The following is a 12786-nucleotide window of genomic DNA, read 5'->3' as shown; positions in this document are numbered from 1 at the left end:
CCAGGAAGTTTTCCTTGATGCCATCCTCCCCTCAACCCACTCGCCAATTGGATGGGTCTCCCACTTCTCTGGTATCAAACTCTTCCACTCAATGTAAGATACAGCGGGTGGAGCCAAGGACTGTTCTGCCCAGAAGGTCTCTGATTTCCACCTCCTTCCTCTCCCCTGCAGGGAGTGCCACAGCTGCTCCTCATTCCTCTTCTCAAGGTTGATCCCTTTCCCCTGGAAGGTAGACAGCCAGAGTTCATCAGACAAAGACCCCTAGCCTGACTAACTCCCTATGCCCACCCCTTCTCATGTTGCACTACTGCCAGATCCCCAGAGGGGGCCGGGCATGCAGAGAAAACAGGACTTGGACCTAGGCTTGGCTCTGGGCTCCAGAGGAGGAGGACATGGGGGTGTAACTGAGGGACCTGGCAGCACAACTCTCTCTGATGACAGACTTGGAGGCTGAGGCTTCAGGCAGAGGGGACTGCTCAGGCACTTATGTGCTGCCTGACTTGGGGGGGCCCGACTTCTTTCTCCCTTCATGGGCAACATGGGAGTTACAGGCTGAGTCCAGCTCAGATAAAACCTCACGCAGCTCTGCCATCAGGCAACTCTGAGCTTCCCCAGCCTGGGTAACTGGAATGGGTTTCTCTGGCAGAAATTCTGTTCACTCATCGCTAAAACAGGCCTGATGCCCCAGCTCCCAGGGGTGGCTGCGAGGCTCTCATGAGAGGAGATGTGCCAAGTGTTGAGAACTCAGAGCTCAGTTCGGGGGCTCCCGCATCCCAAGGCTCAGAATCCTGGTCCTTCCTGCCTAGTCCTCAGGTGCACCCACCTCGAAATAGTCACCCATCGCCAGGTGCAGCATCAGCAGGTCACTGAGCAGAGTTCCAAGATAGGGGACAACACCTTGTGACATCGGGGTGTGGGTGGGATGAACCTTTGCTCTCAAGTCAACCCCATGTAGACCCTCTCCTGAAAAGTCCCCACCCTCAGCCACCTGGCCCACCCCAGGGTTCCCACGAGGAGCAGCCTAGGACCCTCAGCAGCCTCCCGTCAATTCCTACTCCCTTCACACCCCAAGAACACCACACTCCTCCTCCTCACCTCCCAGGGCCGGCTTCTGGCAAATCACAGGGTGTGCAGTCCCTTGCCCTCCCCAAAACACACTCATCCTGCACCAGCTCTTCCAGGCCCTCCTCTTGGTCACTTCTACTGGGGGATTCAGACACTGTGGCACCAAGATGAAGGGCCCTCATCTTTTGGTTTGAGGCCTCCAACTGGGAGCACAGAGACCCTCCCCCACAGGCACACTAACCTGCTGCTGCTGCTGCTTCTTCTGCACTCTCTGGGGGTTGCTCTCTGGGGGAGCAAACGTGGAGGGCCCCTCCTGTCAGGGTCGAGGACAGTGTCAGTGAGGCCATACTCCCCTCACCCCATTTCTCTCCAGCACCACTGGCCTCCGACACTGGACATCTGACTTGAGTCAACTGGTACCAATGTCATTCCATCCTCCAAGGTCTTGTGATTCCAGAACAAGCCCAGCTCCAACTCTCACTCTGGGTGTGAGCTTGGGCTTGTGGCCTGGCCTCCTTGAGCCTGTTTCCTCATCTGGAAAGTGTGAGAACTCCGGCTACCACACAGGTTCTCATGAGGACTCAGTGTCACAAGACTGTCATCATTGTTCTGGCCCTCACCCCTCCAGGTGGAGTAGGCAGAAAGCTCCCACATTCCTTTCCTCCCTCTTACCTCAACACCCTGTGAGGCCTGCACCACACAATCACCATCCCTCCATTTCCCTGATGAGGAGACAGAGGCCCAAACATAGGCAGTGTGTTGCTCAGGGGCCCACAGAGGAGAGGCCGCTTGCCCCTCTCAGCCAGAGGCCCTGTTCCAACATCCTCGCCTAACCCCCAGCCCCACCACTGACAAGAGTCCTGTCCCCTGAGCTCTCAAAGCTTGGTCCTGGGCTGAGTCATGGATGGAGAGGACGGGGTGTCTTGGGAGTCTGGTTGAGTGGCTCTTGCCTGGCCCAGTCCCGTGGAGTGTCTGGCCCCCAGGCTGGGCCAGAGGCCATGCCAAAGCCTTCTCCTCCCCAAGGAACCCCTCAGGACATTCCCCTGCACTGAATTTTTTTTTTTTTTTTTTGTGAGGAGATCAGCCTTGTGTTAACATCTGCCAATCCTCCTCTTTTTTTGCTGAGGAAGACTGGCCCTGGGCTAACATCCATGCCCATCTTCCTCCACTTTATATGGGACGTTGCCACATCATAGGTCGACAAGCAGTGCGTCGGTGCGCACCCGGGATCCGAACCGGCGAACACTGAGCCGCCGCAGCGGAGTGCGCGCACTTAACCGCTTGCGCCACAGGGACGGCCCCTGAACTCTTTCTTTATCCACTCAAGAACTGGACCTCCAAGGTGCCACCTCTGATCAACAGAGAAGGGGATGACAGGACATTTTGATTCCCCGTTTACATGAAGCTCCTAAGGTCCTTTCAGCAGGATCCATTAAGAATCCATCAGTTGCCTAGACGCTTCTCATAAGCCACCGGGGGCATATGTCATTGCCAACCAGGCACTCAGGTTAGACTCCTGTGGTTGACTCAAGTGAAGTGACTGCTCTAGGGGTCCAGTGGGGAGTCCCAGAATGCACACACATCTCTCACCTGAGGATGAGCAGCCTGTTTTTCCACCTGGACCATGGGAATCCTCTGCCACGCACATCCCTGGGGCAGGCAGGGTGCAGCCCCTTGGAGATGTGGTGAAGATAGAAGGAGCAGCAGGGTCCTGGCTTCCTGAGGATAGGTTTAGGCTGAGGGCTAAACCCACCCCAACCACCCAACAGCCTGGAAGAAGCTACATCCAGCAGGATGGACGTGCTTGGAAGCCAGAGACCTGTTGATGGCGCCAGCTCGGCAACTCCTCCTGGAACAGGCCAGCCAACACCATTGTGTCCCATGACCAGGGCCTCCCGCCCACAAATGGCACCCCACCTTCCCATGGGCAGAACAGAGCCCTCTACTTGTTAATCTGCATGAGATAGACGGGAATGTTTCAGAGAAAGTTCAAGGGAGAAACTATCAAAACCACAGCCTGCCCAGTGTCCCTCCTCCGCACCCCTCCTCTCTTTCCAGCCCCCAGCCTCCACTCTACCTTGATCATCAGTTCTCTGCTCAAGGACTTGTCTTGACTATTTAGTTCCTTAAGATTTTCAGAGCTCTCTCTCAGGGGAGGGGAAAGAACGAGGGATAAATTTAGGAATAATGTGAGGGGTCTGAATGCAAATCCCTTTTCTTTGCAAACCCAAGAGATTCAAACTGCCTGAAGGAGTGTTCTCGCTGGGCTCCTCTGAGCGCTAAGGTCTCATGATACTGGGAGGGGGCTCTCCTGTTGGTCACTGGGATCTCCACTCCCCAGTTCTACAGAGCAGCTCTGTTTTGACTGCTTTGAGTTTCAACTGGGCATAGAGTTCTGTTGCTATAAACACTTGAAAATCTCCAATTTGGCTCAACTTACTACCTGACACTTAGGGAAGCCAAGTCCTAAAGCAGAACTGGTGCACTAAGGACCCCGGAAGGTTTAGAGACCCCCTGCCGAGGCCCAGGCCCTGTCCCCAGCATTTGCTGCCTCCCAGGAGTTCCCAGCTGACTGAGGGGCCAATGGAAGACATACAAGAAATCCCCCATCCACCCTGGTCCTCCTATGGAGAGAGGCCTACCCACCGGGAAACTTCCCCCGTGTGTTCTTCAGGTGGCTTGTGAAGGTTTTCTGTAGAGCAGAGTTGACAGTGCAGGACGAGAAGAAGTTCTTCAGGATCTCGAACTCCTGGGGAAGGGAAGAGAATGAGCTGTGAGGTGGGGCACTGTAGCCCAGCTTGCTCTAGCTTCAGTACCCTTCTATTTAAATCTCCCCTCCTGGATGAGACAGATGCTCAGGGAGTCGCAGAAGGGCACATTTAGGACCCAAAGAGTAACACTCACAGGGAGCAGGATTTTAGCTCAACCCAGGGAAGGAGCCAGGTAGGAAGTGAGCATCCTCTCACTGGGACCTGGAGTTAAAGTCAGCGGGCCCCTGGCAGGAAGGGCCTAGGGACTGTGCAGGGGCTTAGACCACACACTGCAATCCTGGGACCTGATAAATGTGGAGAGGCAGTTTCTAAGGCTTCAGAGAGGGGCTCCACTGGGCCTCCCACAGCACACCTGGGTCACCTGGATCCAGCGCTCCACCACCCTCACCCTGTCCTGGGCTGTCATGCTCGGGTCCCCGAGGCAGGGGATGATGAGGAAGCTGGCCACCCTTCTGACGTGGTCGACGGTGGCCTGGACGTTGGGTGTCTGGTGCTCATTGCCAGGCTTGTTCCTCTTGCCCCACGTGGAGCCCAGGCATGGAGAGGACACCACCTTCTGGAAGAGCTCCTGGAGAACAGGGGGAGTGTCACCGAGCCCTGCCACACCCCAGGTCTGTGTCTACAGCCCCCAAAATCCCACACAGGAGTCACAGTTTAGAGCTGAAGCTCAGAAAGCTCAGGATGTGGCCTGAGCCTTGTAAGAGTCCCTGGCTTTTCTTCTCTGTCCACTGAGGACACCCAGCACAGGATGACCCAGGACCCAATACTGGCAAGGAAGGGAGAGAGACATTTGAACCCAGCCCGTCCTGGCTAACTCCAAGCTCCAGATGATGGCTCAACTAGGCTCATCCCAAGGGGGCATCTTCCAATACCCTGATCCCCCCTCTGGTCCCACTCCACATTCTGATGCACATCCCCGCGTGGCAGCTACACCCACAGGCCTTGTCTGTCTCCCTTGTAGTGGAGTACACATCAGGCGTCTAATAAGTCCTGAGGCTATTGAGCCTCCTGAGCAGACGGTTGGGCCACCAGGGTCCAGGCTGTACACAGTGAGCCCTTCCCTGCACAGATGGGCCAGGGCCCACCCAGCTTTCTGTCTCTTCTACCTCATGGAGTTGGCACAGTCACTCTGTGCAGCAGGTCCTCTTAATGTCCACCTCCATGGTCTGCAGGTGGACAGCAAAGGCTTGGGTGTTCAGAAAGTTGCCCAGGTTTTATGATTGGTAAAGGGTGGAGCCTGGATTTGGGCCCAGATCATAGGAGTCTGGATCAGGTCTGGGGCAACGATAGCAGAGAGAAGGCCTGCCCCACACCACCCTGAAAGCCCAGCTGCTCACCGCATCCATCATGGTAAACTGCTCCACCACCAGCTTAGGAGGGAAGGCCATGAGATTAAGCTTCTCACGCTCCTTAAGAGCCACAGGTGGAGATGGACTTCTCACTAGAAATGATGGTCCAGGTGACTCCAGCTAAGCAGCTCCTACTCCTGCTGGAGCCCATGTTGGCCCTTGCTCCACCTCCAACACTGCTGGTGGAGGGGACACTGGCTCCAGTGCTAGAGGGGGTGGTGTCAACGGAGCTGGAGCCAGCTCTACCTCCACCACTGCCCACTGCTCTTCTTCTGCCGCTGGCTGGAGCTCTGCAGCTGACGCTGGAGTGGGATAAAAAGAAAGATTCACCCACATAGCTGACTTTCCATGTGTCCTTCTAAACACAGGAAAGATCCCACTCCCTTCCAGGAATACCTAGCCTGCAGTCCCCCTTACCATCTGACTCTGCCTCAGTGGCCTCCAGAAGCTCACACCGGACAAGGGTAAGAGGGTCACGGCAGCTCATCTCCTAACCAGGCAAGATGACATTCATGTACATCCCCTTTAGCTTAAAAAAGGGACAGCCTGAGTCTGGTCCCTCCCTAGTTCTAGTCCAACCCCGTCATCTCAAGCTCCTGAGTGTGGAGACCCTCTGCTCCTGCTCTCATCTCAGAGCAGCACTGCAAAGTGTGGGTGGCCTCATGTACCTGCCCCTTGTCTAGTGAGTTGGTGGAGTTGAAACCATTGGGCAGTTACTCAACAACCTCCTGGGTGGAGTTCTGCAAAGACTGCCTGGGAACTGGGCCAGAAGAAATCAGGGGCTGCCTGCACACTGCCACTGGGGCCAACCGCCAAGAGAATATCTGTTCCTCGGTTCAGGCACAGAGGGGCATCCCTGCAAAGAACTCTGGTCAGGGAGGGAAGGAGATGAATCCTCTAGTGCTCGGTAACAATATGAGTAGAGGAGCTCACCTTCTCATGCTGCCAGGCATGGCCTGAGGTATGAACATGACCTAGCTGTTAGGTTTCCGACACCTAACAACCAGCTCCTGCTCAGGAATGACCCGCCCCTTATGTCCTGCCTTCTCTCCTCCTCACAGACACATGCACACACACACACACACAAAGAGGGGCAAGGGGTGTGGGGCTGATCAGGTGGGATCACAGCTGTGCCCTGGCCTGCACTAGCCTCTCCTGGGCTGCCCCGTGTTACCTTTCACTGCCTCCTACCAGATGCCCAGAGGCGTCAAGAATTAAGGCTGAGCCAACATCGCCAACTACCAAAAAGATTCTCTTTCTGGGATTTTTTGAGCCCAGATCCTCCAAAAGTTGGGAAACAACAACAAAACATCTTTGCCTGTTGACTGTCTCCAATCAAGTGAGCTGGATGGGGCAATGTGGGTGCCTGGTTACCAGAGTTCTAAGATCTGTTGAGGTCTATGACCCCACGTCATCTCTTGAACTGTACACAATGAGACCACATAGCCCTACCCACAGGTCCCTGGAAACCTAACTAGGGACCTAGTTTTGAGGAGACAGAGATGAATGCAGACCTCCTTTTCCTTACTATTTCTTCATCCTGGGATAGTCCTTGTGCCTCTCAGGTCCTCCCCAGTCTCTAAACCTGCACCATGGGAATCAAGCTAGAATCTACTTCCTAGGGACATCACCCGGTGTATATGAGATAATATCTATTACCCCTGTGGGCTGGTGTCACATGTACCTAAGGCACAAACTTAGAGATGGAAGAATAACAAGGAGGGGTGGGATGTAGTACAGAACACCACTCAAAACAGGCCTGGGCTCCAAGAATGTGATATTGGGACAGTCACTTCCAACTTGGCCTCATTTTCAGGTCAACACCATGAGGGTGTTGCAACTAATGGAAATTCAGATATTGCCATCTGTGGCATAAAACCATTCAATTGTTTCCTGTTTTATGGAGAATGAGACTGAAGTGCCTCATCTTGGCCTATGAGGTGGGCATCCTCCACAGTGGTACCCAGTAAGCCCCACCCATGTTATACACATCCCCGTGGAACCACAAAGAGGTTAGTAACTGGCTTCTGAACATAATAAGAGCCAAAGTGATGGGATGTCTTTTCTAAACTTTAACTAAAAAGGTCTCTCACTTTCTCTTACTCCCTCTCTCATGTGCCATCTCTCTCTCTCTCACTCTGTCAAATCCCTGGAAGTGAGGAATCAAATACTGGTGTATTGGGGCTGCCCAATGTGGAGGCACATTGAGGAGAGAAGCAAGGGAGTGCCTGGGCCAACAGACAGAAAGGAACTCAGGCTCTCAATACAAAATGAATCCTGAAGGCTGAGAGTGAACTTGTGGGCCAGTCCTCCCCGAGTCGAGCCTCAGTTCAGGCCACAGCCCCAATCTGTTAAACTCACTGAGACAGAGGCACCCAGCTAAAACATGCATGATTGCTGATACACACAAATTGTGAGATTGTTAACATTTGTTGTTTTGAAATGCAAGGTTAGGGGCAATGAAGTCAGAGAGGGAAAGGTAACGAACACAGCCTACCAGGCCCTGGCCCTACCTTCCACCCTAGCTCCTGTTCTCTTCTCCCAGCCTCCCTCCAGTTGCATTGGCCACCTTTCTAACCTCCTCTGGCCAAACTCACTTCTGCCTGTGAGACTCAGGACCGGTGGTGCCATCTCCCTGACACACTGCTCCCAGACTTGTGCAGGGCTGACTCCCTCTTGTCATTCTGGTCCCAGAAAATGTCACCCTAGAGAGGTCTTTCAGACCCTCCTACCCAGTGACGCCCAGCCCTCCCTCACAGCCCCCTGATGTGTTTCTCTACAGCGCTTGCTCTTTTCTGTCTCATGTCTTTGCTTTTGTCTATTTCCTCTCTAGACTGTGAGCTCCTGGCAGGCAGGGACCACTTGGTCATTTTCATCCTGCACTTCAGCCCACCAGGGCACCTGGCACAGGGTGAGTGCTCAGGACACAGCTGCTGAATGAGTACATGGGTAGATCTTGCACCCCGCCCCCTGCTTTTGACCAATTTTCATTGTGGAGATGAACACTAGTAATAGGAGGTACAAGTTGTTTCTGAGGCAGGGGGACAGCCAGAAAGACCTCTGGTTGACTCTTCGCTGCTCCAGGAGCTCAAGAAAAGTTCAGTGGACACCAAGTAAATTCCAGGATTACAGCAGAATGACTTGATATATATATATTATGTAATGGTTACCAAAATAAGTTTAGTTAACATCAATCACCAAACAGAAAAAAAAGATTGTTTCCTGATGATGAGACGTTTTAGGATCTACTCTCTTAGCAAGTTTCAAATATACCACACAGCAATGTTAACTTAGTGCTGTATATCAAGTATATCTCAATACAACTGAAAAAAAATAAAAGCAAAAACTCACTGGCCACCACTGACACAAGAGGCTGCCCGCCCCCTCGTGGCCAGAACTAGCACTGCTGCCCAGGCCGGAACTCCAAACAGAAAGGAATCTTTCTTCAGGTGTCCTCAAGGCAGAGGCTCTCCAGGGTCCCAGGGGTAAAGCAGCAGGACCTGTCAGCTTCGAGGGAGTGGGAGGAATCTCGGGAGCCTACCGTGCACCTCTCTTGCTGTTCCCCACCAGGTGTCCTCTTCACTCCTAAGGCATCCTAACTGCAGCCATGACAATGATTTCCCCTACTTCCAGATGAGGACCTCAAGGGTCCAACAAGGATTAGTCTTCTCCCTGGACTCTGGACTTGGTGTCCAGTGCTCTGGCATCTTCTTCCTTATCCTCAGTTCTCATCCACCCAAGCCCCCTAGCCTCCTCAGTTCTAAAGGATCTCCAGGGGCTGGAAATCATTTTCTCAGGGTTTCAGAGCACAGTAGGTCATCAACAGAGAACCTAGTCCAACAGACATGTTGTGAGTGCATGGAACACTTGGAGTCACTCGCTGGATGCACTCCACTTTATACAGGAGGACCCTCACTGAGATCTTCTCTCCTGTTCCCAATGCCTACACAAAGGGAGGATGGGCTCATCACAGTTCTGGGTGCCCACAGAGGTGGACTGCAGGACCCCAGTCCTGTGATCCCCAGGCTGGGCCAGGGATGGATCTGGAACTGGTAGACACCTAGGAACCTTAGGGATTCCTCTTCCCATCTCTGGGCCCCTGTGCACGAATCTAGGAGAACGGATGCTACTGCCCCGTGGGAGAGCTGCCTCCAACCTCTCTCCCTCCTGCCTCTTGTCACTTCCCCGGTGTCAGCTCTTTCTTGACTGCACCTCAGTGTTCTCCATATGAGAAGTCAAGTGTGAGGGAGTGTGCCTGTGCAGGTGTGATGATGAGGAGAGGAAAATGACCCCATATGGAAAGGGGTGGGCAGCAATCCTCTAGGATCTTAACGCCACTCATTGCCAAAGGAAACCTGAGGGAAGAGGTGGAGCCTTGGCCAAGTAAGCTGGAGCTCTCTCTAGTCTTCAGGACTCTGACCACCTCGTGTGGTCTGGGACAGTATCTGCTTCTTTCTAGGCCAGTTTCCCAACTGTACAGTGAGGGGTAAGATGTGCAACAGCACAAGCTTGTGCTCGGCCAGGACAAGTCATCAGGCCCCATAGATACATTAAGTATGTTTTAATGTGTATTGAAGTGTACTGAAGACATTAATATTGCTGTGCAATCATCACCATGATCCATCTTCAGAACACTTCTCATCTTACAAAACTGAAACTCTATACCCATTCATGAATAATCCCCCATTCCCCCTCCTCCCACCCACTGGCAAACACCATTCTACTTTCTGTCTCTCTGAATCTGGTGATTTCAGGAAGCTCTAGAAGGGAAATCACACAAGGTTGTATTTTTGTGACTAGCTTATTTCATTTAGAGTAATATCTTGAAGGTTCATCCATGGTGTGCCATATATTAGACTTTCCTTCATTTTTCAAGGATGAATAATATGCCATTGTATGTATATAGCACATTTTGCTCATCCATACATCCCTGGACAGATACCATAGCAAGGCCCACAACCAAGCCCAAAATAAAATGGGGCCCCAGCCAGATTTTTCTCAACAGTACCCTGGAGACTACTTTCTTAAGCCATATCCCATATGATATTTACTAAGGATCTAATCTTGGGCCGAGAGTTGCTTTTCAGAAACTCCATTTCTCTTCCTTAAGCAAGTTTCAACTACTTTGAGCCAATGAGACAACAAGACGGCTTGCAAGACTCAAACTGCAACTGCATAAGTGACTGGAGGATGAACTGGGGGACCAAGAACTCCCCTGCCAATCATGTTAAGGACACCGTCTTTTGAACGTGGGATGTGTGACAGAACATGAAAATCTGTGCTTGCACAAAATGCCTAGGACTGTTCCCAAACTTACTGTACCCGCTCCTTTGCCCTTTTCAAGCCCTTTTCAACAGCCCATTGGGGAGAAAGATTTAACCTTCGTCTCTTTGCTGGCCAACCTCGTAATAAAGCTTTTTCCCCTTCTACAAGAGCGGGTATCCTGTTTGGCTAATGGGTGCATTGGGCTGTAAGCCCTTCCTTGATTACAATACTTGTGTGGCTTCCATGTTTTAGCTATTATGAATAATGATGCCATGAACATGAGTGTTGAAATATGTCTTTGAGAACATGCTTTCAACTCCTTGGTGGGGTATACACCCAGAATAGGAATTGCTGGGTCCTATATAATTATATTTTTAATTTTTTTTAGGAATTTTTATACTGATTTCTACAGCAACTATATATTCCCACCACAGTACACAAGGGTTCCAACTTCTCCACATCTTGGCCAACAGTGGTTCTATTCTTTTTCTTCTTCTTTTTTTTTTCTTTTTGATAGATGCCATCCTAATGAATGTGAAGTGGTCTCTCACTGTGTTTCTGATTTACATGTCCCTAATGATTACTGATGATGAGCATCTTTTCATATGCTTATTGGTTATTTGCATATCTTCTTTGAGCAAACGTCTACTCATATACTTTGTTCAATTTTGATTTGAGTTGTTTGTTTTTTGTTGTTGAATTTAGGAGTTCTCTATCTATTCTGGATATTAAGCCTTTGTCAGATACATGGTTTGCAAATATGGTCGCCCATCCTATGGGTTGTGTTTTACTCTGTTGATAATGGCTTTTGAGGCACAAAACATTTTAATATCCATGAAGTCCAGCATATGTATTTTCCTATTTTATTGGCTGCTCTTGGGTGTCAGAACCATGAAATCATTACCAAATCCTATCTTGTCAAGTTTTGCCTTATGTTTTCTTCTAAGGGTATTATAGCATTAGCTCTTACACTTAGGTATTTGATTCACTGGGAATCAAGTTATGTATACAGTGTTAGGTAAATGTCCAAGTTGATTCCTTTGCATGTAGATATCCACTATTTCCAGCACAACTTGTTGAAAAGACTTTTCCCCATTTAATAATCTTGGCACCCTTGTCAAACATCATTTGATCACATGGGTGAGGGTTAATTTTTGGGCTCTCAATTCTGTTTCCATTGCTCAATATGGCTGTCTTTATGCCATGACAATGCTGTTTTGATACTGTAGATTTATAGTAAATTTTCAATCAGGAAGAATCAGTCCTCCAACTTAGTATCTCCTTTCAAGATTATTTTTGGTATCTGGGCTTATTTGAGATTCCATAAGAATCTTAGGATGGGTTTTTTTCTATTTCAGCACAAAACGCCCTTGGGATTTTGATAAGGACTGCACTGCATTTGTTGATCTCTTTGGATAATGTTGACACCGTCACAATAAGGAGTGTTCCAATCCACGGTGATCGGATGTCTTTCATTTCTAATAGTGCCGGATGGCTGTTCAGGTGGAGGGGCGGGCCCTCCTCGAGGTAGTCGTGCAGAAACCCACAGTTCCTCCTCACTGTGCCTTCACCATTTCCTTAGAACCCATCGACAGTCAACAGAGGGCAAAATGCATGTAAAATGCACGCAGGAAGTTTTCAAAGATTGGATGTGCATGGAGCACACATTTCTTCCACTCCTTTCCATTAGCAAGAACCACGGACTGAAGCAGCAGACCCTAACACATGGAGACTGCAGACTCACCCAGCAGACCCCAACAAACGGGGACTGTGGACTAACTAAAGGCCAGGGACTCGGGTTCCTGGCAGAACCATCTGGCAGCTCAAGCTGAACCACTAAGCCTTTGCCTGGCACTGCTGACTAACCAAGTGCTAAGACTGATGCTCTCTTAGAGCATCCTGTCAGTCTAGACTGACCCACTGACCCTGGACTGGAAAGCCAGTTAGATCAGGAGCTCAAGGCAAACAGAGTGGATCTCAGATCCAAGAGAAACTTACCCACAGCCCTCAGAAACAGTGAAAAAGATGGAGAACTCAAAGGTTTTGCTGGTACCAATGACTGTTTCTCATCCTCGAAGCCATCAGGCGTCTCCTTTGGATCCCACTGCTGCCGCCAAACTGGTACAAAACAAAATAAAATTCAGTAAATTTTAAACATCTTATTGGCTTTATTCAACAGTTCATGAATCAGGCAGCATCCAGTCTAGCAGAGAGAAAGGACCTCCAAGGAGTTCTACAAAATGAAGGATTTTATAGGCAGAAGGGAGCAAGAACAAGGAAGTTACACTAGATAAAAAAGCGGGTTGGTTACTGCAAGGTTACTTTCCTTTAGAGGA

The 12786-nt window shown here is 50.6% G+C and overlaps 1 long non-coding RNA gene across 2 annotated transcripts; it reads right to left on the bottom strand.

The window, feature by feature from the left end:
* Window positions 1-4361: 4361 nt before the first annotated feature.
* On the bottom strand, window positions 4362-12559 carry LOC131420607 (uncharacterized). Of its 2 annotated transcripts, XR_009223587.1 has the most exons (4): window positions 12449-12559; window positions 5174-5487; window positions 4943-5073; window positions 4384-4404 (listed from the first exon to the last, which is right to left on the bottom strand). It is a non-coding gene; the product is annotated as an uncharacterized LOC131420607 (long non-coding RNA). The 2 variants fall into 2 exon arrangements; XR_009223586.1 differs by lacking the exon at window positions 4943-5073 and having other exon boundaries at window positions 4362-4404.
* Window positions 12560-12786: the final 227 nt, after the last annotated feature.

This window comes from Diceros bicornis, chromosome 23 (assembly GCF_020826845.1).
Source record: "Diceros bicornis minor isolate mBicDic1 chromosome 23, mDicBic1.mat.cur, whole genome shotgun sequence".
Taxonomy (NCBI): Eukaryota; Metazoa; Chordata; class Mammalia; order Perissodactyla; family Rhinocerotidae; genus Diceros; species Diceros bicornis.
This window is presented reverse-complemented; position numbering and strand designations above follow the sequence as displayed.